Source organism: Vigna unguiculata, chromosome 3 (assembly GCF_037176805.1).
Source record: "Vigna unguiculata cultivar grain cowpea cultivar isolate G323 ecotype 2 chromosome 3, ASM3717680v1, whole genome shotgun sequence".
Classification (NCBI taxonomy): Eukaryota; Viridiplantae; Streptophyta; class Magnoliopsida; order Fabales; family Fabaceae; genus Vigna; species Vigna unguiculata.
In genome coordinates, this window is record NC_140794.1 from 29,844,057 (window position 1) to 29,870,901 (window position 26,845).

Genomic DNA, 26,845 nt, shown 5'->3' on the forward strand with positions numbered 1-26,845 from the left:
TTTTTATTTTTTATTTGTTTAGATTAAAAAAAAATATTATTAATTACTAGCGTAAACACATGCGCTATCGCGCCTGTGTGTACGCATTTTTTAAATTATATTAATAATTGATTATATTGTAATGTTATTAAGTTAATGAACAAAATAAAAGTATATTTATAAAAATTAAAGTGAAATGTATGGAGAAAATATGAGAAAAATAATTGTTGATGAATAGTAGGAGAAAAAAGAAGGAGATAAGTAACCGTTAATTTTTTTAAATTTAATAAATAATTAAATTGTAAAGGGTAAATTTGGAATTATGAAATGTGGAAACAAAAGAGGGAATCCCCTTTATATATAGTTAAAATAATAGTTAAAAGTAAATTATTTATAAAATAATTAATTTTTAAAATAATAGTTAAAAGTAAATTATTTATAAAATAATTAATTTTTAAAATAATTAAGGGTAAAACTGGTATTATGAAATGTGGACACAAAAGATAGAATCCTCTTTATATATTACTAGCGTTACACAAGCGCTATCGCGCTGTGTGTATGTATTTTTTAAATATGCGTGATATTATATTAGTAGGTGATAATATTATAATGTTATTAAGTTAATATATATATATATATATATTAAAATTATATTTATTAAAAATAAAGTGAAATATATCAGAACAAATAAAAGAATAATCATTGATAAATAAAGAAGAATAGAAGAAGCAGAGACATCTGATTTTATAAAAAGTTTGTAAAAGTAACGGTCAATTTTTAAAAATTTAATAAATTGTTATATTTAAAGAGTAAAATCGGTATTTTGAAAAGTGGACACAAAAAGAGGAATTCTCATTATATATTGTTATAGACGTTATAGATTAATTATTTTTCGTTTTTTTAATCAAAATCAAATATCAGAATTTTAAAAATTAAAAATTAAAAAATAAATAATAAAATAAAATAAAAAAAACAGTTTAAGAATTGGAGGAACGGTTTCTCATTCATGATTTTCAACTGCTCCAACTGTTCCTCCATTTTGTAATTCACGATAGATATCTTACAATACACCATTACCATTCTCATTGATTTTATTCCATCATTTTCTCTAATTGATTGAGGGGTAGAATTCATGCAAGACTGCATTCCACATTTTTATAACCATCACAACCTTTTGTTTTTTACTTCCAACTCTTATTATCCACCATTTTTACACCGCTACAATTGATCTTTCAACACCAACTTCAATCCATTCAACCATCATTCAGGCATTATCATCATAACCACTCCTAAATTCTAACACTATCCATCATACAATAATTGAAAAGGCCAGAGAAGACAAATAAAGTGCTACACGTGCAACTAGAATCATTCAATGCACAAAGTTCATTTTCCATAATTATATACCCTTTTTCAGATAGGCAAAGAGTAACAAAGGTACACATTTTCTACTCTAGTGTTTAATTGAACAATTAACTAATGCCTCAACAATGATTCATCTCTGTTCGTTCTTGTTACAATCACAAATGAAATAAACCAGAACCTAAATAAAATTGAATTGGGAAGAAAGGGATTTGAATAAAGTAGAAAGGGGTTAGTGGTGTTCCGCTAGTTTTGCTAGTGAATGACGACAATTCCGGAAATGGTGATTCCGGCGTAGTGGCCTTGGTGGTGGATGGCATCATAGTTAATGGTTTTGAAATGCGTAGCACTATGACCTATGGAGGAATGGCTTGCACATTAGAAGAAGAAAGGAAATGGGGAGGTTATGCTACCACCCCTGTTGTTGCGGCGCCTCCGACAAGGTGTGATGGTGGTGGTTGAGGCTGATTGACGTAAGGGGTTGTGACGAGACTATCTCTCTAGTGCGACGAACCTCCGAGAGTGGTCGCTGTCACCGTCAGCGGCTTTGCCGCGAGCATGGTTGCATTTTGATCGTGGCCGCATATGATGGAGTGGTGACGTAGATGGTTGCTGGTGCCGTCGTGAGCAGTGTCGCCGGCAGCCTCGTACGGGATGGGTAGCGTTGGGGCTTGCGTGGTGGCCTAACGGAAGGAAGAAGATGAATATTGGGTGTTAGTTTCGAGCATTCTAATCAGACCTAGGATTGGCAGATTCATATTTTTTCTTTGCAGCTCCGTAATTTAATTCACGCACCTCCATAATTTAATTCACGCACCCTTGTTTTTAATTAGTGTTGGCAGATTTATTTTTCTTCACGCACCTCCATAATTTAATTCACGCACTCCTATTTTTAATTAGAGTTGGCAGATTTATTTTTCTTCACGCTCCTCCATAATTTAATTCATGCACCCTTGTTTTTAATTAGAGTTGGCAGATTTATTTTTCTTCACGCACCTCCATAATTTAATTCATGCACCCCTACTTTTAATTTGGGTTTTGGTTATTTATTTACTTCATGCACTCCCCAATGTTATAATCCCACACCCCTTACATTAAGTTTTATTTTACCTTATGTATTTGCGTTTTCACTAAGCACACACCTCACTCCTTTAATTTCCTAGGCTAGGATGCGTTTACTTTATGCACCACGCGTTTTCTCTTTATGCATCCCGTTTCCATATGTGTAGTTTTTTCTCATTGCACCCACACACTTACTAATGCACTTCCATTTTCTATTTTCCAATTTTACCTTTTTATAACTAAATCTCACATTTCAATCATCTCATTTTCTAAAATAATAAAAGTATTTTAAAATTAAAATAATTTTTAAAATGATAAAAGTAAAAATAAATAAAATTTAAAATTATTTTCTTTATTTTATCTTTTAGTGTCTAATCGACCGTTTGCGTCGCACGACACTTCTTTATAAATATTGTTCCTGCAGAGAACAAATAAGATAAGTTAGGCACAAGCGTCAACTTACCCATATAGTCCGCTATCTCCTCAGTTGGCCTCTTCCCGGTTGGCACATGTCGGCTTGGACCCAGGAGGGGTTACCTGTAGAAGGGACTCCGAAGCTCAAGTGAGTCAAAGCTCTTAAAAGGTCAAATCAGGTGATTAATGGAGTAATGAATGCGTACCTTTATGATGAGTCATTATTTTCTTCTATTCCACTAGCCTTTGTGCACCCATTAGACAGTTGATTAGTGCTTAATTGTTCATCATTAGAGTGTTTTTCATCTGTTGGGCTTTATTGGGCCACTGTTCCGAATTTGGACTAATTTCACATTATTTGGCCTAATTTTTGTTTTTAATTATTTTTAGGTATTTGGGTGAAGCAATTTTGGAGCTTGGACATTAATATTTAGTTGAAGAAACTTTCCACATCATTGCCACATCATTTCCATGTCATTTCCACGTCAGCAAAGTCAATGGGTCAACATTTGAGGCCCAGAGTGGCATTTTTGTAATTCTGCGGCTCATAATGGCAGTTTTGTAATTCTGCGGCTCATAATGGCAGTTTTGTAATTCTGAGTGGCATGGGTGATATGACCACGAATTAGGTCTACATGAGGAAAAGGCAACCGCTCCATCATCTTCAACCTCTCTTCAAACCTCCATTTTCGTTCTCCAAGCTTCCATGGACGTCCCCCTTGCGGTTTTTCACGTTTTTGGCTCATTTTTACCGTTTTTATGCATCTTTGACAGCACCCATTGAGGGTTTTACGTTTTGAATTCGTTTTCTTGGTTGGGCAGTTCGTTTTGTGGGTTTTATTGACTTGGAACAATACCCATTCATGGGGTTTTCGCATTTATATATGATAACACCGTTTTGCATTCCATTTAAGCTTTGAAATCTCAATTTTTGCTTTTAAATTGCGTTTTCAGATTTGATAAGTTAGGGTTCTTGGTTCTGATTTTTGTGATTTCAGTTTTGAAGTGTTTAATTACTCATTTCCATGTCTAGCTAAATTCGTGTATTGACTCCTTGATGAAAAATGCAATGAAGCTTTGAGGTTGTGCTTGTTTTGTGAAATCTGCCATGTTTTTGTTCTGAATTCGTGGAATGCATGTGATGAATCTGTCAATGCTTAATTTACAGAGTAATTGCATGTGTTTTGTTTAAGATACGTTCATGCTCAATGTATGTAGCTTGGCTGTCACGAATTTAATGATGTGTGCATTGCTTAATTGCATAATGAAGCTAGATTGTAATTTTCGCTTAATGAATTATTATTTAGTGGATTGAGACAAGGCAGGGTTGGTGTTAATTTGGTGGCCTATGATAAGTGAAATTGCGTTTGAATCAGGGATGTCAATACGATTTTAGTCACTTAGTCACTGTAGCATTTAAATTAATCTATTGATTAGCATTCCGAATCTGTCTGCCAACCCCCCCCCCCCTGTGTTTTATTGTTGTGTTCATCTGGAAAATTCGCTTTGAATGAAAATATTGGTCGTTGGGAGACGACTTGGTTCACTTTCATGTACTGCATTTAATATGTTTTAATTTGGTGGGGTACGGCCTCTATCACTTTAATTACTGAGGTCCAGGTGTATTTATAGAGTATTAATTATGTCTGGTTAAGCCATGGGTCGGGCCCTAGTTTGGGCCTTAGTTTGGGCTGTAAGTGGGCCTGGGCCCTAGCCTAGGCCTTTAGGTGGACTCATTGAATTCCAGGGGGGCTGTGATTTTGTTAAGTATATTGAGGTAATCGGCCTAAACCGACTACTTTCCTTGGCGGTTTGTGTGGCCCATGTGCTGTCTTAGGCAGATTGTTCCTCTAGATGTCTAGGTTACCAGTTTTCGCCGGTTAGGCTTAGATCAGCCCAGCCTAGGCCGGTTAATTGAATGCTTTGGTATGTAGGTATGGTGATCGTTTTGTCATTATTTTGTTAAGTTGGTATGTGTTGATATGCTAGCGGGACCGGCTAGGTATGATACACCAATCCCTTAGCCTTTAAGTGTTAAGGCTAAAGGCGAGAAAGGGTTGATGGCAGGTGAAGAGATGTCAGAGGTCAAATCAAAAGGAGTTTTGCGCCGTCGTTTTTAACACTCGTGTCTTTTGGAATGATTGTGTCGAATTATATGGTTTGTAGTTTTGGCGGGAAGGGGTTCTACCGTTTGGGATTCTGGCCTATAAATGTGGATTTTACAACGAGTAAGGGTTTGTTGGTTCATTCATGAGAATTTTCAGTCAGAGATATTGTATGCGTTTTTCTGTCCGACTTGTTCCTAATTTCAGCCGTCATCTTTCCAGGAAAAAAGAAAAGGTATGTCTAGTAGTGATAGCGTGTTGTTGTCTGATGTGACCCCAACAAGCCCAAGCTCAAGTGCATCAACAAGCCCAAGCCCATATCAAGGCCCAATCACTAGAAGCATGATGAGAAAGATTCACATGGGCCTCTCACAAGATGATCAAGTCAATCACAGGCTTTTTACATTATTTACATGGGCTAAAGAAATCTCTAAAATATGAGATGATGCATGAAGGAAGTAGTCTAGACTTAAATTGGGCCATTATTTAGGCTTTGCTTTCAATAAAAGCTAGAACACTTGTTGGGATCATTTGGGCCGAGCCCAATGTGCTACCATTGGCCGAGAGTTACTAGAGTGGCTCTCCTTTTGGATGCAAGCAAAGCATGAACTAAGCAAGGAGCATGTGATGGAAGCATGGTGCGTGTGACTTGGGCAAGGAGAGTGTGATACGCCACTTGGCACCATCTAGACTCATCTACTACATCACATGGTCTACAATCAAGCTTCTTCTCCAAGCTAAATTTGCATTTCATCTTTGTTGCATTTTCTCTTCATTTGGCCGGCCATGTGCCTATAAATAGAGCCACTCAAATATTGTAATGGTTACTCTTGAATTGCTAATAGATGCTAGTGTTTGAGATCACTCCACACTTCTATTAATTTGAGAGCACACATGGCTAACCTTCTTCTTCATCTCCTCTAGCCACCTTCCATACCATAGCTCCACTTCTACTCTTCATCTTCACCAAATTCTCAATTTCCGATAGCAACCTTTCTCTAATTCTCCAAATTCCGCTGCACTTCATCTTCTCCTCATCATTCTCCATGGATTTCCTTCCTCTCCTACTCCAAGTACGTCCATCATTGTTTATGTCTAGCAGTGAGAGTATAGAGTTTGGGAGGAGTAGAGGTAGACATGTTGAAGAGGAGAGCACCAACTCTAGGGGTATGGTAGGCGGAATTCCTATGGAGACGGTGAGAGAGGTTCGGGAAGACCCTCCGGAGGAGTTAGCGGAGAGTAACTGGCCGACCAAGGGCGGCTACGGGTGCGTGGCTGCCGACGTCCGTAATCAATCATCCTTATTTTGGTGGTCTCGTCTGTTGAACTCCTAGGTAAATTGTACACCTGTTATCACGAAAGGTGTAAGTGGGGGTATTGTTTACTTGGAACAGGTTAGCGCAATCGACCGCATATGCCACGGACAAGAGGGGGCAACTGAAAAGTTCTTCTACATGTACATGTGCCACTTCTCTCAGCTACATGTGCGGTTGTCGCTGGACGACTTCACCATGGGTGTGTGGCGTGCGTTGAACGTTGCACCTACACAATTGCATCCAAATAGTTGGGCTTATATGCAAGCCTTCCGCGTTTTGTGCCAATCCCTGTATCTGCAGCCTTCTCCTTACGCATTTCTATACTTCTATGATACTAGGCCCCGTCAACCGACTACTTGGCTGTCTCTGATAAGTTGTCCTAGCATCAGCAGATTTGATGTATTTTCTCAGTCCTTCAAGCATTTTAAGGACGGATACTTTAAGGTTGTGGTGAAGGAAGAGGGCAAGTCCCATTTCTTGAACGAAGATAGGAGTACGAAGTTCCCGTTTAGCTGGACGAGGACCCCCTCTCGGTATAAGGATATGGGCACCGATGAGTTGTCGGCAGGGGATAAGGAGTTGGTGGAGACTTTCATGAAGTTTACTGATAAGTTGCCTACTAAGGGCCTAGTTAGAGTTTATAATTCGGTGCACCCGATTATTGATATTGAAGGTATCTGTTTATTACTTAAACTGTGTTAATGATTCTAAGTTGTCTTAACCGAGGTTTGATATGTTATTGTAGGGCACATGGCACAATCGGGGAAGAAGAATTTGGCGCTCTTTCAGACGTTGAGGAAAGAAATGGCTGCTAAGGCCAAGGCAGCCGAGAAGATTGATGTTCCCAACCTGCAGGAATCGTTGGTCGAGGTACATGTGCACAGCGGGACCAAGAGGAAGGCTGAGTTGCCGCCTCGACCCGGTAAAGGGAAGGATGTGAAAAAGGTGAGGCGGCATTACTCGGGGCGGGGCCGGTTAGTGGGGCGGGATCGGTTAGTAAGGTGAAGGGACCTGAATCCGGCTTGATTGAGTTGCCAGAGATATCTGTCAGAAAAGATATTTCGATCAACCTCCCAGATACCATCATCAACTCCATCGACGGTATGGAGGCAGATCATATTGCGAGGACGATGGTCGAGTTTGGAAGCAAGGCGTTGATATTGAGTCGTCGTGTTGGGTCTCTATATCGACGGGAAGTAAAGGAGGGAGGTAAGGAAAAAGTAGAGGAGTTACAGGGAAAGGTCGACAAGTTCGAGGAGGAGAGAGCCGCGTGGAAGAAGGAAAGGGAGGGTTGGGAAGAAGAGAGAAAAAGGCGGATGAAGCCGTGGAGGTGGCCCATGATTCAGCAGAATAGGATCTCGATTTTTTAACAATTTAACAATATTATTGAGCCTATGTCTGTAATAACTGGTACATGATGTTCGTTGCGCTGACACATTTCTTTGCATTTATGGTTAATGTGATTAATGTTTTGTATGTTATTGTGTATGCTGGGTGTTTGAAGATTTGTAATTTATGTTATATTTGGCGCAATCGATTGTATGTTAAAGGTGTTCGACCCAGGCCGCTTACTTGTGGTAAGGGTGGGGAACTTAAACAAATTAACCACGAGTTAAGGGTGTTCGACCCAGGCCACTTACTTGTGGTAAGGGCGGGGAACTTAAACAAATTAACCATGAGTTAAGGGTGTTCGACCCAGGCCGCTTACTTGTGGTAAGGGTGGGGAACTTAAACAAATTAACCACGAGTTAAGGGTGTTCGACCCAGGCCGCTTACTTGTGGTAAGGGTGGGGAACTTAAACAAATTAACCACGAGTTAAAGGTGTTCAATCTAGGCTGCTTACTTGTGGTAACGGTGGAGAACTTAAACAAATTAAGCACGAGTTAAGGGTGTTCGACCCAGGCCGCTTACTTGTGGTAAGGGTGGAGAACTTAAACAAATTAACCAGGAGTTAAGGGTGTTTGACCCAGGCCGCTTACTTGTGGTAAGGGTGGGGAACTTAAACAAATTAACCACGAGTTAAGGGTGTTCGACCTAGGCCACTTACTTGTGGTAAGGGTGGGAAACTTAAACAAATTAACCACGAGTTAAGGGTGTTCGACCGAGGCCGCTTACTTGTGCTAAGGGTGGGGAACTTAAACAAATTAACCACAAGTTAAGGGTGTTTGACCCAGGCCGCTTACTTGTAGTAAGGGTGGGGAACTTAAACAAATTAACCACGAGTTAAGGGTGTTCGACCCAGGCCGCTTACTTGTGGTAAGGGTGGGGAACTTAAAGAAATTAACCACAAGTTAAGGGTGTTTGACCCAGGCCGCTTACTTGTGGTAAGGGTGGGGAACTTAAACAAATTAACCACGAGTTAAGGGTGTTCGACCTTGGCCGCTTACTTGTGGTAAGGGTGGGGAACTTAAACAAATTAACCACTAGTTAAGGGTGTTCGACCCAGGCCGCTTACTTGTGGTAAGCGTGGGGAACTTAGAGAAATAATAAGAAGTTAAATAAAGAGTAGTCGTAAAGTTGGGATCCCTTTGTATTATTCATTAAATCTGGGGTGCCTCGTTAAAACCTCCCTAGCCAAAACCCTCCTTAGGGAAAAAAGACCAGGTGAGGAAAAAGAGTACACCTAGGGTTACAAGTGTTTTTATGTAATACAATACATGTTTAACTGAAGTAAAACTTAAGGTGGGACACATTCCATGTATTGGGTATTTCCTCCCCAGATAAATGCTCTAGGCGATATGCTCCTCCTCCTGCGTCCTCGCGTATGCGGTATGGGCTGTCCCAATTGGCGGAGAACTTGCCATCCTTCTTTGTTGCACTGCTGGCCATTCTCCATACTAAGTCTCCGCTTACGAATGATCGTGGACATAAGTTTGCGTTATACTTTCTGGCAGCTCTTTGTTTGGCGGCTAAGTTGCGTATTTGGGCTTTTTCTCTAAGTTCGGGTAGGAAGTCTAGATGAGTGGCCATGTTTTGATGGTTACGAGTTGGGTCGTATAGTTCTCGGCGCAGGGATGGTTCGCCAATTTCGACTGGTATCATGGCGTCTGCACCGTAAACTAGGTTGAACGGGGATTTGTTTGTTGATGACTGATGGGTGCACCGGTAAACCCATAACTCTTCCACTAGATCTTTGAGCCATCGGCCTTTAGCGCTATCTAATCTCTTGCGGAGTTCTACTAGGATCACTTTGTTGGCCGCTTCTGCTTGTCCATTTGTTTGTGGGTGCTCCATAGAACTTGTGATGTGTTTGATGCCTAGACCAGTGTAGAACTTGGCTGGCTCCTTATCTATAAATTGTCGGTTGTTATCGATGATGATAGTATGTGGAACACCATATCTACATATAATATCTTTCCAAACGAACTGCTGAACTTGCTGGGTCGTGATAGTGGTTAGCGGCTTGGCTTCTATCAATTTGGTGAAATAGTCAACAACTACAATCAGGAATTTCACCTGCCCCTTGTCGAGGGAGAAGGGGCCGAGGATATCCATTCCCCATTTAGCAAAGGGCCATGGGGATAGTATGGAATGGAGTTGTTCTTGTTTCTGGTGGATGAGGTTGCCATATTTTTGGCATGGTTTGAACTTTCTGACATAGTCCTAGCAGTCTGCTTTTATAGTCGACCAGAAGTAGCCGACTCGAAGGATTCTAGTGGCCATAGTGCGTGTGCCAGAATGGTAGCTGCAAAGGCCTTCATGTAACTCCTTAATGATATACTGCGCTTGTTTTGCAGTGACACATTTAAGAAGCGGTTGGTTGTATCTGCGTTTGTAGAGGTCATCGCCTATCATGGTATACCTGGCGGCTTTAGCCAACCAAGTTTTGTCAGCATCTTGGGGTGGGTTGCCAGTTTGGAGTTATTGGATATATGGGGTGGTCCAATTGTGGGTGTGGAGAGGGGTGGTATTGTCGGCTGGGGAGTGGGTTAGGTTGTGGCAGGTATTTGTGATGGAAGGTGTAGATAATGTTTGCTGTAATAGGGATCGGTGGTGGATTTTTAATTTGGTGCTGGTTAATTTGGAGAGGATATCGGCTCTGATGTTGTCGGTCCTGGGGATGTGTTTGATGCGGACTCGTTCAAAGGCGGATTGAATGACTGCGCGGACCAGATGGTATTATTGTAGAAGGATGGGGTCTTTAATCTGGAATTCGTCATTTAGGTGTCCTATAGTAAGCTTGGAGTCGGTTTTGCACATTACCGTTTTGACACCAACTTTGCGGGCAAGGGAAAGGCCGGCGAGGATGGCTTCGTATTCGGCTTGGTTGTTGGATGTTTTGAAGGAAAAATGGAGGGATTTCTCAATGAGGATATCGTTAGGACCTTCTAACACGATGCCAGCACCGACACCTTTCGGATTTGAGGAACCATCTACATGAAGTGTCCACTGGTCCTCTGTGGGTGTTTGCTGGAGGTCATTAACAAAATCTAGGAGGCATTGGGCTTTGATGGGGCCACGGGGTTCGTAACGAATGTTGAATTCTGACAGCTCGACGGCCCAGGATGATATCCGTCCTGCTAGGTCTGGTTTTTGCAATATTTTTTGGATTGGGTAGTCGATTTTGACGGTGATGTTGTGGTTTTGGAAGTATAGGCATAGGCGGTGAGCTACGTGGACCAAGGACAGGGCTAGCTTCTCCACCATTTGATATCTGGTTTCAGGATCTTGCAGCGTCCTGCTAACGAAATAAACAGGATGTTGCGTGCCCTCTATATCTTGGACAAGCGCGACACTAGCAGGGGTTGGCGAGTGTCCAACTCTTACAGGATAGGGGGTGAGGTGAGAGTGGTTTTTAGTTTCTGAAATATTTGTTCAGAGTCGTCTGTCCACGTGAACCGGGCGAATTTCTTGAGGAGTTTGACTATGGGTTGGCTTTGTTCAGCCAGTTTGGATAGGAAGCGGGAAATGGCTATAAGGCGGCCTATGAGGCGTTGGACCTCTTTGATGGTAGTGAGACTGCGCATTTCAATAATTGCCTTGCACTTTTCGGGATTGGCTTCTATACCGCACTGAGTTAATATAAATCTTAGAAATCTACCGCGGTCGACGCCAAACACACTTATCAGGGTTGAGGCAAAGGTTGTATTGGCGTAACGCGGAAAAGACCGCTGAGAGGTCTTGGGCATGCTGGTGGTGACTTGGAGACTTGACAACCATGTCGTCAACGTATACTTCGACACATTGTCCCATTAGGTGGCTGAAAACTTTGTCCATCAACTACTGGTAGGTTGCTCCAGCGTTCTTAAGTCCAAAGGGCATAACTTTGTAAAAGTAGTTGGCGTCATTCGTGATGAAGGCGGTCTTGTTCATATCAGATGCAGCCATAGGGATTTGGTTGTATCCGGAATATGCATCCAAAAAACTAAGTACTTTATTCCCTGCCACGCTGTCAACGAGTCGGTCGATATTGGGTAAGGGGTAGGCATCTCGAGAACAGGCCTTGTTTAGATCTGTGTAGTCTACGCACATCCGCCATTTACCATTGGCTTTCTTCACCAAGACTACATTAGAAAGCCAAGTGGTGTATTGAGCTTCTTCGATGGATCCTGCGCTCAGTAACTTGTCGGCCTCGGCTTTAGCTACTAGGCGTCGTTCTTCGCCAAGTTTGCGTTTTTTCTGGGAGATGTAGCGGGCTTCTTTGTTGATGGATAACTTATGGGATGCTACTAGAGGGTCTACTCTAGGTAAGTCAGAAGGGGAAGGGAACTTCATGGCCAAGTGGGGGGTGGAGACGACAGCGCCGAGAGTGTTGAGCGAAGGACGGCCCAGGAGGACATTGTAAGATGTTGGCGCGTTGACGATAAGGAAGCGGATGGGAATGGTTTTGGTTTGGGTTCCATCACGAAACACGGTGTGAAGGTCGATGTAGCCGTAGGTGGAAACTTGTTCGCCAGAGAAGCCATAGATTGGTTCGTCATATGGGACCATGGCAGTGTCCGGGAACTGGAGTTTTTGATAGGTGGCCCAGTAGAGTATGTCAACAAAGCTGCCCTAGTCGACAAGGACTTTCTTCACCGCGTAGTTTTCGATTTCAACAGTGATGACCATGGGATCGTCTTGTTGGTGGTCGAAGCCGTGAAAGTCATCGTCTATGAAGATGATGGGAGGCATGCGGCGTCTGTGATGGGAATGGGTAATGTGGTTGATAGATTGAATATGGCGGAGATGTTTCTTCCTAGCAGAAGAGGTGGATCCTCCACTAGCGAAGCCACCAGAAATGGTGTTGATAGTGCCACGTAGGGGAGGATCGGCGGGGTAATGTCGGTGCGGGGCGGTTGGGGGTCTTGGTTAACGGGTTGGGCAGGGCGTCTGTCGTGGCGAGAGTCGTGGGCAGGGGGGCCTCTATGGTCAGATCGAGCGAGGTGACGGGATTGAGAAGGATGATCATCTCTACAGATGAAGCGGCGAAAGTGAGCAGCACGTACCAGTTCTTCTATTTTATCCTGGAGTGCTTTGTAGTCTTCTGTAGTGTGAACATGGTTGTGGTGGTAGCGGCAATACTTGGTCATATCAACGTTAGGGGGAGTGGTTGTCTCACGTGGTGGCAGAATGAAGTCAGCTTGTAGGGCCTCATCAAGGAGGCGAGATCGTGCTACAGTAAGGGGGGCATATCTGGTAAAACGGGGTTGGCGTGGCTCGCGTGGGCGGGTATCGGGGCGGGGGCCTTTGGGGTGGGGTTGGCGGAGGTGGCTGCATAGTCATTGCAGAATTTGGTGTGGAGGGTCTGCATTTCTTCCATGCGAACATAGTCAGCCGCACGCAACTTGAGCTTATGCATAGAGGCAGGTGGGTGGAGGTAAACATTATTGGTGAAGGGACCGGGTTGAAGGGTGAGTGCCATACATTGAAGGATCATTTCTTGGTTGAGGTGTGGGGTGCGAAGAGCTGCCTTACTGAAACGATCAATGAACGCTCTAAGTGGTTCGCCTTGTTCTTGTCTAATGCCTAAGACGGAGATTGTGATAGTTTGATGTGGGCGGCTGCCAGCGAAATGGGTGGAGAACATATGGGAGAGAGCGTCGAAGCTGTCGATGGAGTAGGGTGGAAGGGTTGTGAACCATTCTAGAGTAGGGCCCTTGAGGGTGGTGGGGAAGGCTTTGCAAAAGACCGCATCTTGGGACGTGTACAAGGTGACATGTGTGATGTAGACTTTGAGGTGTTCATCAGGGTCGGTTTCACCGGTGTAGCGGTCTAGTGGGAAGGGTTTCCATTGGGCAGGAAATGGGGTGTTGGTGATAAAATCGGTGAAGGGGTGGCGACGTCTGGGCTGGTGGGGTGGGAGCGGATGGGGAGGATGGAATGGTGGATCAGAGTGGAGAAGGTGGAGGTGAAGTTGTGAGGGGGATGTGGGTTGTCGGGAGGTATTGTGGGTTGTAAGGTGGAACATGTGTGGTGTATAGGGTGGTCGGTATGTTGTAGGGGATCTGGGTGGTGGGGAGGGTAGCAGCAGGGGTAGGGGCTGCGGTGTGCCATGGTTGGGTGGAGGGGACGTGAGTGGGATGGGTGGAGGGGATAGGTGTTTGTTGGGTGGTAGTGAAGGTGTGAAGGGTGGGGTTGTATTCGCTTTCTTCTTCTGTGGGCTGGAAGGCCGAGGACCTTGCAGCCTCAGACGCCTCCTTGGCTTTTCCTTTCAGGGTGGGATCAGCTTCGATCATTCACCTGAGGCGAGAATTCTCTTGCCGTAGCGCCTCCATCTCAGCAGCACTGTGTTTCTTCAAATATGCCAACTCTCGTTGCATTTTAGCCTAGCCGTCTAGGATGGCAGACTCAACCAGGGGATATTTCAACTAAGACTCATTCCGTCTATTGCTCTACCTTCCTCCAACAGATTGAATTGCATCGTTTATTCCTATTCCTTCCGGCAAAACTAGCTGCTGACTCAACCTCCCCTCGGGTCTACGCCCTCTTTGTTTTAGCATCGGCGATTGAAAGAGAGTAGGAGCGCATTCTCTCCATCTCAGTGGGAAAGTCTATCGCTCTCAGCAGCAGTTCCTTGGTCATACCCTCGGTGATAGGTCAAGGGTGATGTTAGCGGGTCCTGAGGGACTAGCATCAGCTTGCTTGTTAATTCCAGCTCTATTGCGGGTTGAAACCATCTTTAGAGAAAAACGGGTACTAAAGGTGTTGTCTCGTGCCCCACGGTGGGCGCCAATTGTTCCTGTAGAGAACAAACAAGATAAGTTAGGCACAAGCGTCAACTTACCCATGTAGTCCGCTATCTCCTCAGTTGGCCTCTTCCCGGATGGCACATGTCGGCTTGGACCCAGGAGGGGTTACCTGCAGAAGGGACTCTGAAGCTCAAGTGAGTCAAAGCTCTCAAAAGGTCAAATCAAGTGATTAATGGAGTAATGAATGCGTACCTTTAATTACTGGGGTCCACGTATATTTATAGAGTATTAATTATGTCTGGTTAAGCCATGGGTCGGGCCCTAGTTTGGGCCTTAGTTTGGGCTGTAAGTGGGCCTGGGCCCTAGCCCAGGCCTTTAGGTGGACTCATTGAATACCAGGGGGGCTTTGATTTTGTTAAGTATATTGAGGTAGTCGGCCAAAACCGATTACTTTCCTTGGCAGTTTGTGTGGCCCATGTGTTGTCTTAGGCAGATTGTTCCTCTAGATGTCTAGGTTACCAGTTTTCGCCGGTTAGGCTTAGATCAGCCCAGCCTAGGCCGGTTACTTGAATGCTTTGGTATGTAGGTATGGTGATCGTTTTGTCATTATTTTGTTAAGTTGGCTTGGTGTGGTACAAATATAAAAATTATAAAACTAGTTTTGGTATCTAATCAACCGCTCGTATTGCATGATACTTCTTTTTAAAAATAAAAGTCATAAAATAGTATTGGTGTCAAATCAACCGCTCGCGTCGCACGACACTCCTTTTCAAATATACAAAATAAAAAAATGTTCTTTGGTGTCAACTCGGCCACACGCGTTGCATGACAGTTATTTTCAAAAATGTCAAAAGACAACTTTAAAAATTAAGTATTCTAATCAAGTTTTATCAAGAACTACGTGATCCTTGATTCTCCATTGTAAATGGAGATACGTAGGAGCAGTGCAAGTCCTTGTCAGGTTCACTTCCCACAAATCAAGAGGTTTTCCAATTCATTTTTAAATAGTTTTATAAAGAACTACATAGCCCCGATTGCTCCTTTTTAATGAAAATACGTAGGACCAAGGTTTTAACCCTTGTCAGGTCCCTTTCAATAATTTTTTATATTATTTTTATGGTTTTCCATAGTTTTCCAGAATAAACTATGGTGGCGACTTCTAATCTCTTTTTCCAAATTAATTATTATTTAGTTCGACGTCTCGTCACGATTTAGGTTGCGACAACACCTAACATCATCTTATATAAACACTTAAAAGAAACGAAGCCCACTGCTCACGAACTTCCTTCAAGACTCCTTGATCCATTGAAGACGTGTCATTGAAAATCTACATAATGAATAGTTGAGTCAACAATCTTTTAGTAATAAATACTTAAGATGTGATTTATAAATTGTACATATTACCATATCCCATGAGTCAACAATGTTTGCGGATATGATTCTATGCATGTGCCTCATGTGATAAAGGATTGATCACTACCAAGGATGATGGCCCATGGCACATGCTTAGAAGAAAGGGAGTTCCTTGATCCCTTCCTTTCCTTTTATTTTCTTTAGTTTAAAATTCCTTTAAGTTGGCTTGGTTGACTATTTTTGAGTTGACTTGTTGACCTTGACTTTGGGTTGACTTGTTGACTCAAAAGATTAGCTTAACCTTAAACCAACATGCTAATAAATTCCTTAAATTGCTTTTGTAGGAATAAGAAAGGAGGAGGACCACATAGGAGACACTTAGCGTCCTAAGGAAGAGAGAGAAGGAATAAGACTTTCTAGAAGCATCTAGAAAGAGGAGGCCCACATGCCTTGGACACCAAGTCTTCTAGAATGTTCTAGAACCTACCTTTGGGAGCCTTGGCCATGAAGACTTGCCACCTAGATGGCTTGGACGAAAATTCACCCATGTGCACCCTAGGATGACCTACTTTCTAGAACATGCTAGGTTTCTTTTGTAATCCTTTAACTTAGTTGTTTTGCTAAGGGGCCCCTAGACTTGTCTATTTAAGGGGACCTCTAACACTTGTACAAGGGTTGAACATTTTGGAGAAATTATACACTTTGTGTTTCAACCTTTTGTGAGAGCATTCCTCCTTAGGGAGTGGAGTTCTTTCAAGCCTTATCTTGCCTTGGCAAGTGGCGGCATACACCACTCATCTTCAAGGTTGCCATGGCTTCTTCTAGTCTAGCCTTGTAGTGGCGTGAATCCTCCATTCCTCCCATTTCCCTTGCTTTTCATTTTATGTTTCTTTACTCTTCTTGGTTTATATTGTTTCTATTATATGTTTTTCCTTTTGATTTCTTACTCCCCATCAATCCATTCTCCTCCTCTCTAGAACCTTGGAAAGGAACCTTCACATCTAGATAGCTTGCTATCTTAATGTCCAGTGGGGATTTCCTTGGTTTTCTTAATCAACTCACACCATATTCAATAATCTTAAAAAGGAACAAGATAATCCTTCATCATTTGGTATCTAGAGCTTTGGTTGTCCTTGAATATGGTGTTTTCATGTTCTAACCTTGTCTTGTGTAGCTATTTTGAATGGTCCACATAAAAAGAATGCTGGCAGAAACTGTTCACGATTTTAAAAGATTAAACTGCACCTGCTCAGTGGTCCAAAATTTACGTTCTTGATATCCAAAGAAAGCTCTGTTAGTCTAGTTTTTAACAAAAAAAGAACCAATGCATTTGGAGTTCTGTGGAGAGAGTTATGATTAAAATAGTAAGCAAAGGTCAGAGCTGCCGAGATCACCGCGAATCAACGTTTTTCAGGTTATGTTGGGCAGTTTTGGCTACTGTTTTTGTTACTCTTCTTACTCCTAAATGTTGTTGGATAACATGTCTTTGTGTGCTTAATCATTGACCTTCATTTCCAAAAGTTTAAATGCATGATAACTACATGTTTGAGTCTTTAAATGTGCCTAACTTTTGCTTGAGTCATATGTCATACGCTAGCTTGAAGTTTTCTTATTCTTGTTATTCCAAGTATTTGAATATTGCATTCACCTTATGTCTTGTTTGATGTATGCTCCTTGGACTTGATTTTGGCCTAAAATTTGGGAACTAAGTGTCCAAGCCACCCAAAACACCTTTCTCATCATTTTGTGAAACTAGTTTTTGAAAGAAGAAAAATTTTGGTACACTTTTACAATCTTACTAAGAGCAAGATGGCTCTTTGATGAACCAAAAGTGTGTTTGTCACTAAGTGTTATGCTACTAGTTTTCATGCTTGAGAAATGGGTGATATTGGCAAATTAGTTCCATTCTTTGACTTGGTTATGATCTTTCTTGGTGTATGCATGATTTAGGACTAGGAATGCATGTTCAAGTATTTTCCATGTCATTCTTATAATGTGCTTTTCTTGTTTTAGTCTTGTTAAAAGTTTGTCTCAAACTTTTCTTCTTTAGAGTTTAGCATTTCTTTGTTTTGTGCTTTTCTTGATTGTCTTTAGGTACTCTTGGTTTTGTCATAGTAAGTTTGTCTTCTTGAAATTCTTGAGTGTTTGAACCGAGCCACTTGTACGCAAGAAAAGGATTTTTGAACAAAGTTTTTTCTTCACTCCTTGGAGGAGCTTTGAGTGTAGCCTTGCCTTGTTACTTTGGGAGAGTGATGTAAACACTTGGGTCACATTTTGGGTTGGAATTGGTCTCGGTTTTCATGTTGTCTAACCCCTAATTCATTTATTTTGTCTCGGATTTGAGTGTTTTTGTTATAGGAATCATGGCAAGTTCATCAAATGCACCTACACCAAACAAAAACAATACATTGATGAGATTGCTTCGGGATTTGGAGTTGTCTAGGAAGGAGGCCTTTGAACAATTGAGAAAAGACAAGGAGCAAAGTGACCTAAGAATCCAAGAGCACATTCAAAGGCTTGAAGCTAAAGAGCAAGAAAGAGGGGCTAGGAAAAGAGGGCATTTTAGGCGCAACCCATCACAAGAGAAGCAAACTCCAAAGATTCCTAAGTTCTATGGAGGAAGTGATCCCAAAATCTTCCTTGATTGGGAAGCTAAAGTTGATCAAATTTTCAATGAAAATCATGTAAAGGATCAAACACAAGTTGATCTAGTAGTGTTAGGATTTTTTGAGTATGCCAAAACTTGGTGGCATAAAGTTTGTAAAAATTATGACCAAGGGCCACCCGCGGCTTCTTGGATGGACATTAAAACTCTTATGCGCGCTAGATTTGTTCCTCCCTCCTATAGGAAGGAACTTCTTTTGAAGCTCCAAAGGCTTCACCAAGGTCCTATGTGTGTGAGTGAGTACTTTAAAGAATTAGAGTCTCAAATGTTTAGGGTTGGAATAAGAGAAACTAACAAAGAAAAAATGAAAAGATTTGTGAATGGTCTTAGGATAGACATACAAGACCAAGTAGAGTTGTATGAGTACTCCACTCTTCAAAATGTTTTCACACTTGCTCTTAGGATTGAAACTCATTTGAAAAGAAAGAATAGGGCAAGGAAGAGTTACTCACCCAACCACTACTATAGTCACTCATGGAAGGGAAAAGCTAAAGAGAAACATGATAAATTTCCTTCTAAGTCTCACCAAGCACCATCAAGTAAAAATAAGTTACCAAGTGGTCACACTCACCATTCCACTTCTCAAAGATCAAGTTCCATTAAATGTTTTAAATGTTTGGGGCATAAACACATTGCTTTGAATTGCCCAATCAAGAGGACAATGATCTTAAAGAAGAGTGATGATGAGAGTGAACATTTTTCTCCCTCTTCCCCCCAAAATACTTCTTCCCACACTTCTTCTTCAATTGAAAGGACTAAACCCTTTGAAAGTGGATTGTTAATGGTAAGGCGCCAACTAGGGCAAGTTCCCAAAGAACTTGATCCTTCTCAAAGACAAAACCTTTTTCATGGAGGGTGCCTTATCAATGACAAGATATGTCACTTCATCATAGATAGTGGAAGTTGTGTAAATATGGCTAGCCCAAGGGTGGTGGACAAGTTTGGCTTGAAAACAATTCCTCATGTCAAACCCTACAACCTATCATGGCTTAAGGAAGAAGAAATAAAAGTAACTAAACAAGTCCTCATTAACTTTTCAATTGACAATTTTAAGGATGAGGTATTATGTGACATTGTGCCTATGGAAGCCAACCATATTTTGCTAGGTAGGCCATGGCAATTTGATAGAAAAGTTGTTTATGATGGCCATGCAAACACTTATGTTTTCTCCTCCCTAGGAAAGAAGTTCACAATCCTACCTCTCCCACCTCCACAAGAAAATGAGGACAAAAATAAAATAAAAGATGAAAAAGAAAAAGAAAAGGGGCAAGCTTTCACCAAGGAGTTACTTGCCTACAGAAAGAGTTTTTCAAAGCAAGAGGTGCAACACCACTCTTCATTCTTTTCCCAAACAAAGAGAGATGAACAAAAACACAAGCAAGAAAAGGAGAGTGGCATTAAAAAGAAAGAGGCCATCTCCAAGACTAGGGATCTAATCATTAAAGATGAAGAAAGTTCTCATCAACTCAAGTCAAGCTCCATCAACAAAGACTTCAAGAATTTGAGGTCAAATTCTCTCCAACAAGGGGAGAATGATAAAGGATTGATCACTACCAAGGATGATGGCCCATGGCACATGCTTAGAAGAAAGGGAGTTCCTTGATCCCTTCCTTTCCTTTTATTTTCTTTAGTTTAAAATTCCTTTAAGTTGGCTTGGTTGACTATTTTTGAGTTGACTTGTTGACCTTGACTTTGGGTTGACTTGTTGACTCAAAAGATTAGCTTAACCTTAAACCAACATGCTAATAAATTCCTTAAATTGCTTTTGTAGGAATAAGAAAGGAGGAGGACCACATAGGAGACACTTAGCGTCCTAAGGAAGAGAGAGAAGGAATAAGACTTTCTAGAAGCATCTAGAAAGAGGAGGCCCACATGCCTTGGACACCAAGTCTTCTAGAATGTTCTAGAACCTACCTTTGGGAGCCTTGGCCATGAAGACTTGCCACCTAGATGGCTTGGACGAAAATTCACCCATGTGCACCCTAGGATGACCTACTTTCTAGAACATGCTAGGTTTCTTTTGTAATCCTTTAACTTAGTTGTTTTGCTAAGGGGCCCCTAGACTTGTCTATTTAAGGGGACCTCTAACACTTGTACAAGGGTTGAACATTTTGGAGAAATTATACACTTTGTGTTTCAACCTTTTGTGAGAGCATTCCTCCTTAGGGAGTGGAGTTCTTTCAAGCCTTATCTTGCCTTGGCAAGTGGCGGCATACACCACTCATCTTCAAGGTTGCCATGGCTTCTTCTAGTCTAGCCTTGTAGTGGCGTGAATCCTCCATTCCTCCCATTTCCCTTGCTTTTCATTTTATGTTTCTTTACTCTTCTTGGTTTATATTGTTTCTATTATATGTTTTTCCTTTTGATTTCTTACTCCCCATCAATCCATTCTCCTCCTCTCTAGAACCTTGGAAAGGAACCTTCACATCTAGATAGCTTGCTATCTTAATGTCCAGTGGGGATTTCCTTGGTTTTCTTAATCAACTCACACCATATTCAATAATCTTAAAAAGGAACAAGATAATCCTTCATCATCATGGTATAATATCCACACTCATAGCTTCTCGGTTGACGTGAGCACTACAAGTTCAATTCATATAATATCATAAATTTGATAATTGTATTTCAATAGTTTGAAGATTAACTTCTTTCTATTACAATTGGTGCAATGAATTGGAACTTCTTTCTAGAAGTGATTTGTTGTCCCTACAACTTGGAATGTGCCTCAATCGCTCTATAAAATTTAATGTATATTGAAATTGTGCCTAATATGGAACTTTGTAAAATTAAATTATATAACACAAAAAATAAGTTAATAAAAAAAACTTACGCTTGTAATGTACTTTTAATTTTCAAAGTGTTAGGCTTCTTGTGTAATGAACACAAAAGAACCACAACAAACTTCTGAGGAAGAATTACCAGCAACTGCCAATGACCCCTACATATTCAAATACCCTTATTGATGAAGGATTGACCCCAACCAAGGATGGAGGCACATGCTTAAGAAGGCTAAGCATGTTTAGAAAGGAAGTTCACTAATCCTTCATCCCTTTCATTTGTGTTTGTTATTTTTGATTCCCAAAGTTGACATAGTTGAATCAACTTTAGTTGACTTGTTGACCTTTGACTAGGTTTGACTTGTTGACCATAGTTGACTTGACTTAAGTCAACATGCTAATCTATATTTATTTGCTTTGTAGGTTAATTAGGAGTAAGAAAGCAATGCTAGGTGGCGCATGGTGATTGGGGAACATAAATGATGTGGCGGAGAGAGTAAAGCAAAGGCATAAAGCATAAAGTAAAAGGCATGAAGCAAGTGTACCTATGTACCTTTGGTCTCCTTTGTTTTTAGCACACTTTGGCCACTTTTTGGAGATATATGAGACACATTCTTTGTGCTAGAACGAAATTAGCCTTGCACACACCATAATTAGCTCTTTTGTCTCTCATTTTTTCTAACCTTATTTAACCTAGTTTCTAGAAGCTAGGGTTAGGTTTTTGTAGAGACATCCTTAGGTATCTTTTATTTGCTTAGAGGCCCCTAAACTCTTCTATATAAGGGGTGCTCCTAGACATGTAAAATGATTGAACATTTTGAAGTAAAAACACTCTTGTGTCTCAACCATTTGTGAGAGTTTCCTCCCTAGGGAGTGAATTCTTTTAAGCCTTATCTTGCATAACAAGTGGCGACACACATCCAATCATCTTCAAGGTTGCCATGACTTCTAGCCTAGCCTTATAGTGGCATGCTTCTCACATTTTTACCATTTCTTTCCTTTCCATTTTATGTTTTCTTCTTCCTTTAATTGTTTTTGGTTTTCTATGGTTTATGTGCTTTCTATTTCCTTTTTGTTTTGAATCAATCCATCATCTTCTTCTCTTGAGCTTTGTGAAAGGAACCTTCACATCTAGATAGCTTGCTATCTTAATGTCCAGTGAGGATTTCACTTAGTTTTCTTAATCAACTCACGCCATATTCAATAATCTTAAAAGAAAACAACATAATCCTTCATCAATTATATACAATTAAGTTCTACATAAATATAATTTAATGTATAAAAGACATTATTACTGCTGCAAATAAGGTGCTAAGTACACTTCTTTTCTCCCAACATCAAATGCCTCTAATAGGTACTTTTGAACCTCTTCACTTTTATTCCTAACGCCTTGAATGGCAATAGGATCAATAAATCCATATATGTGATCATTCTTCTTCTAAGTGCATCTATGATGTAAATACCTTAAACATTGAAAATAAATAATATAAGAATAACATATTGAATATATTCAAACTTCATAAAAGTAATAAAAGTTTACTTACAACAACCAAAGTTGTATTACTGATATACATAACATATTAGTGCCAAAGAGAACTTCAAAAATATCCTTTTGACATATAAAAAAAGGGGTGTTGAAGGTCCTATTTTTGGCTTGGGAAGGCATTTCTAATTGTATAGGTTGCAAGGCGATAGTCGTTGCTATTGCACCAAGTCGTTCTAAAATTGTCGGTTGTGGTAATGATTCATTCACATCTTCCTTTTCTTGTACTCTAATCTACTATACATATTTAAAGTATTAAATAACATTAGTATACACTGATGTAAAAAATAAATGCATAATTAAAACAAGTAAGTACAATTACCTCCTTTGCAATTACTTTTGCTAATCTAACTGGCCAAAGGATAAAATTTCCAGGGGCCTGCCCTACTGTCTTAGCCTCTTGAGTGGGCACTGGGACTCGAGCAGTAGCATCTCGAACATCTACAACCACTAATCTCATCATATCATCTGCAATGGTTGCATGGTGAATGGTTGACCCCAATGCATACATTTTACCTAAGGTAACCAAATAATATTTGTAAAATAAATAAGACAATATAATTAGGCTAAAACAAATACATGCAAAATAATATAATTAGACAAATTACCTAAAGCCACAAAGGACTATAAGAGATCATCAATGAACAGCTCGTAATCTGCATCAATAGTGAGAGAAGCCTCTTTAAGAGGAACATCACAACTCCCCTTTGTGCTTACACAAATAAGAGAAGGTTGTTGAGGAGGATTACAAGGCTGGGCTGAGGGAGAGGCTAACTCTACTTCATGTCTGCTAACAATTGTGCCTTCATATCAAAGTACTCTTTCTTCATCTCCTTCTTAATTTCCTCCCTAATTTCCTCCCTCATTTGTTCTCTCATTTCTTCTTTGATGGACATGATGACTTCCTCATTGATATTTACTTTATTATGATTAGCTGATGGAGGACCAAAGAATTGACGGATGCCTACAAATTTTCCAACACCACGAACACGTCTATGATGCTCTAGACGACCAATGGCAACTGCCAATATGTCCTCACGCCCCTATGGAGTGAATGATCCTTGTGTGCTTTGCTCGACCAACTCATCCTACAACACAAAAACTTTAAGTTAAGATTAAAAAAAATATTAATACACATCTAAAAATAAATTAGTTTGAGTTACTTACAATACACCTAGCTACGCTTTCTGTTTTTGCAGATATGTAATCCCCTGTTGGTTTTTGACGAGCTCTTTTCCATTTATTATGGCGAGGAGGATGAGTAACAGTAGTCCCACTGGAATTTGCAGATATGCATCTTTCATCATTTTCTGCTCCAATTTATCATAACCCCCATAAGACAATTTATGGGGTGGACATTCTTTTTTGCTATCTCTTGTGCAGCTTTCCTCTTAGCCTATGAGCACCAAAGTATAAAGAAGGATTTATGTTAGCAATATGTTCAATTAAATAGTTAAACCTACATATAATATGAATTTACCTAAAAGACAGGATTTAATTGCGTTTCCTTAAAAGCATGTGATGTGTCTTCATCAAGGAACAAATACTTCTCACAAGGGTTTCTATCACTTAAAGGACCATAAATATAATGACTTGTAAGGTCCGTCTTAAAATCCTTCCATTGTTCCCCAGCAAATGAAATCCATTTCTTCCTCAACAGATTACTGTCTGGGACATCATATGTGACCTGTATAATAAGAATGGATCACATATGTTAAATATTAGTTATATATGTACATAATAAATTATATAAGTTAAGATTTCATACTTGGACACTTTGCCAAATCTGATTCTTTACTGTCTCTTGAACATGGTCCCACTCATTTATAAGAATGGATGACTTGCTTCTACCAAGCAAGGCCACATAACTGGTGAATTTTGTGTTATTATCTCCCAAAGCTTTACTAGTTTGCATATCAAACTGGATAGGCAATCTCTGATCTGCACTACAATTGACTATTAACTCTCTCAACCTAGTTCCATGCCTACCATTTTCTTTGGTACACGTATGAATCTTGTCCCCACCTTGTGAAGGTGGAAGGTCACCAAATGGTGTGTCACCGGACATTTCCCTATTCAAATAAATAATTGTTAGTGAGAATTAATAAATAATTTCTATTTAGTGAATTCAAAGGCTTTTGCATCTCAACATATTATAATAAATCATTCTTCGGAGACTTCAAAAACATACAAAATGATTCCATGTGGGACTCTCTCAGAACTACCATTCAAAACTTTTTTTCTTTACAGTTCATTTAATTCCTCCAGCTAAAGGGAGGAAGAAACAGAAATTGACCAAACTTTACTGTAAAGAAATCAACCCATGTTGTCTATGTCTCTGACTACATATTATCTGTGTTAGGGATTTGGTGATCAATTCTTCACTAATTCCTTACATGAAGATCCCATTTTCAAAGGGAGTTTTCCCATCTTTAAACTCTACTCACTTTTTCATTAAATCTTTTGTTTTGTTTTCTTTTCAAAATTTTTGTTCTCCATCTTGTTTCCTTATTTCATCCTCCTTAACTTGTTTTGCCAAAACACACTTTGACATTAAAATTCTTTTCAAAAATCATCTTAGTCAAAGTGTAAAACATTTCTCTTGTGAAGTGGGCTTAATACCATCTTTTTCAATATTCAAAGGCGCATTTTCACAAATTTTCCATCCAATTTTACTGCATGGTCTTTATAATTTTAATTCAATTTTATTTGATGACTATTGCAGATTTGTTTTTGATCCTGGTGGTACTATTATTTTGGTTACTGTGAGCCTTTAATAACCCTCTAGATCTGAGGACAGATCCTCTTCAAGGGGGAGGGGATGATGTGATCCCAATAAGGCTTATAGCATTGAGCCAACGCCTAGGCCTATTCATTTTAATTTCTTTTATTTTCTTTTATTTTAATTAAATAAATGTGTCCTAATTGGGTTTGTTTGCTAAATGCAGCCTATTTTCTAAGCTGCCAATTATTGAAGAATTGGCATTGGGCCTGCGGCCCAACTCTCCTTTACATCACACGGATCCAGCCACACCTCTTGCACGTCAATATGCTTCATCATATGCGGGCCCAGTTCACGTCAGCATTTGCGGCCCAATTCCAGTGCGCGTTGCTTGCTTGATTTTTCCGCACACCCCCACAACGCTGGAAGCATCCTTAGTTCAGGTGGTTGGACCCGTGTCAGCCCAAACTGCAGCACGCTCTCTTCATTACGCGAGGCAGCCAATCTTTCTTCAAGCATTTCAGTTAGGGTTCCATTTGTGCAGCATGAACCCAACACATGCGTGGAGCGCCGCTAGGGTTCCTCGTGCAACCTCCCTTCTCATTTCAACCTACCAACCAAACAACGTGCACCATACAAACACAAACCTTTACATTTCCCAGCCAGGTGCGCCCCTTTCCTTATGGTTCGTTCCAGCTTGTCTCACGAAGGAGTGACTACATTGGGGCTAGGGTTTCCTTCGGCAGATCAACATCATCTATGTTGCCCACTCTCACGCGCGCCACAATCCTTCACTTGTTCAGGGTTTTCACGTGTTCAGGGTTTTCACGTGTATTCCACCTTAGGTTAGGGTTTACTTTTCTTTTGCTTAATCTTCTCGGCTGCCCTTAATATATAAAAGGTGCAGGCCAATTCATTGTAATCAGCTTTGATAATACAGTGTGGTTTTTACCCCTTTTCAGAGCTCACCTTCCTAGTAGAGGTTTTACCTCCTAGGGTTTGCGAAACCAATGAGGAACGAACGCAATCCGAATGAATATCGCTAGTCTTAAGCCTTCCACTGCGTTTCCCTTGCCTTCTGCGAGGATCAATCGATAGAACACCGATTGGAAGAGGATTTCCGGCGACTACCACAACGGAAGAGCCTCATCATTATTGTTTTGGAAACAAAATGCAACATAGTAGCTAGAATATAAAAGTTACCTGGAAGCAATGGATATTAGGTTATCTTGTTTGTAATAGCTTCAGATCGAAACTTCGAACCTACCCACCTATGAAGAATATAAAAGAAATAAAGATGAAGTGAACCACATGAATCATAGGTTTTAAAACAATGAACAAGAAGGGATAAAATGTACCAATTAACTTGAACTGAGAAAGATGAAGAGGGTGAAGAAAAGCCACACACAAGTTTGTGAGCACATAAATAAATGGG

The 26,845-nt window shown here is 40.6% G+C and overlaps 1 pseudogene; it reads right to left on the reverse strand.

Moving 5' to 3' along the window:
* Nucleotides 1-15,584: 15,584 nt before the first annotated feature.
* Nucleotides 15,585-24,756, reverse strand: LOC146887687 (uncharacterized; annotated as a pseudogene).
* Nucleotides 24,757-26,845: the final 2,089 nt, after the last annotated feature.